The following is a 2,867-nucleotide window of genomic DNA, read 5'->3' as shown; positions in this document are numbered from 1 at the left end:
CTGTGATGCAAATGTTGCTTTATTGTGGATTGTGCGTGGATAGACTGAAGGAAGCTAGAAGAAACTGTACTCCTCGAAAAATGTGTTGTTCTTAGTTCCACACCCATTACTAGACATAGGATTTGCCTTAGCCACAGATAGGATCTGATTTATTATGGATGGAAAGGGGTGAAAAGGGATGGTTTATTATGAATGGCTAACCAATCTTGGGTAGATCAATAACAAGCCATGATGGGAATGGGTAAGTTTATTATGAATGAATAGGTTGTGAGTGTGTGCAAAGTGAAAGGATGAAAGTGAATCCTGAAGGAGGGAGGAGCAATGTCTCTACACATGGCGCTGGTGACCCAGTTTTCACCATGGTACTTGCCTAGGGCACCACCAAAGTGGTTTTCACCGTTGGACGAAATTATTTCTCTTTACTTTTTTTGATTTTTCAATGTTTTTTGTGTCATAAGGCTCCTGTTTGCCAGGTTTTCACCAAGTAACGATTTTTTTTGTTTTATAATTTTTTTTGTATTTTTGAAATTTTTGATTTTTTTTGGTATTTTTGAATTAGGATACTCTAAAGAGCTATGTGTAGAACTTGCGAAGGTGCACGCTGTTGATAGGATCCTCCAAAGGTTCACCTTCTATAGTTGAGAGCTGATATGCACCAGATCCATATGCTGTAGTAATAATGTAGGGACCAAGCCAATTTGGTTCGAACTTGCCCTTCTTCTCTCTGTCTTGTTGATTTTTAGGATTTTCTCTGAGAACCAAGTCACCTACCTCAAATGTGTAAGGCTTGACCTTGTGATTGTAGCTGTGACTCATTCATTGTTGGTAAGCCTTGAGATGATTAAAAGCAATTTGTCTTCGTTCATCTAGTAGTTCCAGTTCTTGTAAGCGAGAGACCCTATAGTCTTCATCACTGATGATGTTTTGCAAAGAAACCCGTAAAGAGGGTAGCTCGACCTCAATAGGCAAGATAGCTTTAGCACCGTAGACAAGTGAATAGGGTGTAGCTCCTGTAGGTGTGCGGACACTTGTGCGGTAGGCCCAAAGTGCAGGATTGAGTTGGATATGCCAATTACGACCAGCATCGTCGACTATCTTCTTTAGGATTTTAAGGATTGTTTTGTTAGACGCCTTAGCTTGGCCATTGCCTTGGGGGTAATATGGTGTGGAGAAATGATGGGAAATATGGAAGCGGTCACAGAGTTCACGAACATCCTGATTTTTGAAGGGACGCCCGTTATTAGTGATAATGGAACAGGAATACCATATCGACAAATGATATAGTTAAGGATGAATGTAGCAATCTGTTTTCCAGTAACTTGTGTGAGAGGCATGGCTTCAATCCATTTTGTAAAATACTCTGTGGCAGTGATAATGAATTTGTGACCATTGGAAGAAGGAGGGTGAATCTTGCCTATGAGATCGAGTCCCCACTGACAAAAGGGCCAAGGAGACACAAGCAGTTGAAGTTCTTGTGCTGGCGCATGTATGAGGTCTCCATGAATTTGGCATTGCTTACATTTCTTGACAAAATGATATGAGTCTTTCTCCATATTGGGCTAGTAATAGCTAGTCCTGATGAGTTTCTTGGCCAAGGTAGGACCACTAGCATGCGAACCACATATCCCTTCATGCACTTCTCATAATGCAATCTGAGCTTCATCGCTTTCTAAACATCTAAGAAGAGTGCCATCTAGACCTCACCGGTATAGGATATCAGGTAAAATGACATATCGAGAGGATTGGCGAATGAAAGTGCGACGTTGGTTATTTGATAGATCAGGAGGTAAAGTATTGTCACGTAAGTATGTGAAAATGGAACCATATAACTGGGACTTAGGACCGACAACACATATTGTCTCAGTAGGCATGATCTCATATGAAGGGACCAAAAGGTTATCCACCAAGAACTCATAGCGGGTCTCGTTTGGAGGTAGATCAATCAGTGAAGCAATTGTAGCCATGGCATCTGCGGCGCGATTCTGCTCTCTTGGTATCTGCTCAAAGTCTATCTTTGTGAAGTGTTGTTTCAGGTCATCCACCATTTGTTTGTAAGGCATTAATTTTTCATCTTTTTTTTGGTAATCATCAGTTGCTTGATGGATGACAAGTTGGGAGTCCCCAAAAACACGAAGTTCCTGGATCTTCCATTGAACTGCAATTCGTAATCCTGTTGTTAATGCCTCATATTCTGCTATATTGTTAGTGCAAGGAAATGATAAGCGGTATGATTTTGGTATAGAATCTCCTTGAGGAGTTATGAAAAGGATGCCGGCTCCTGCCCCATGCTATGTGTATGAGCCGTCAAAGTATAGTTGCCATGGTTTTGCATGTGATATTGTCAAAATGGATTCATCTGGAAATTCAGAACTTAGAGGAACATCATCTATCATGGGAGCATCTGCTAATTGATCTGCAATGGCTTGTCCTTTTATTTCTTTTCTGTCCACATACTCGATGTCGAATTCACTCAGGATCATTACCCATTTGGCTAGTCGCCTAGTAAGTGTCACTTTATTGAGAAGGTATTTCAATGGGTCTATCCTTGCAACTAACTTAGTCTTATGAGTGAGCATGTAATGTCGTAATTTTTGCAAAGCAAAGACCACAGCGAGACATGCATGCTCAATTGGTGTGTAATTGAGCTCGTATCCCACCAATGTGCGACTGATGTAGTATACTACTTTTTCCTTGCCTTCAGCGCTTTGTTGTTCTAAGAGTGCCCCTAGTGCTGTTGGAGTAGCTGATATGTATAGTAACAGAGGTTGATCAGGAACTAGTGGCATCAGAATTGGTGGATTTAGAAGATAATCTTTGAGCATTTGGAAAGCTTGTTGACAGTTATCATCCCATTTGAATTTTATGTT

The sequence above is a fragment of the Cryptomeria japonica genome, chromosome 4 (genome assembly GCF_030272615.1).
Source record: "Cryptomeria japonica chromosome 4, Sugi_1.0, whole genome shotgun sequence".
In the NCBI taxonomy this organism is placed as follows: Eukaryota; Viridiplantae; Streptophyta; class Pinopsida; order Cupressales; family Cupressaceae; genus Cryptomeria; species Cryptomeria japonica.
Note: the sequence above shows the minus strand (reverse complement) of the source record.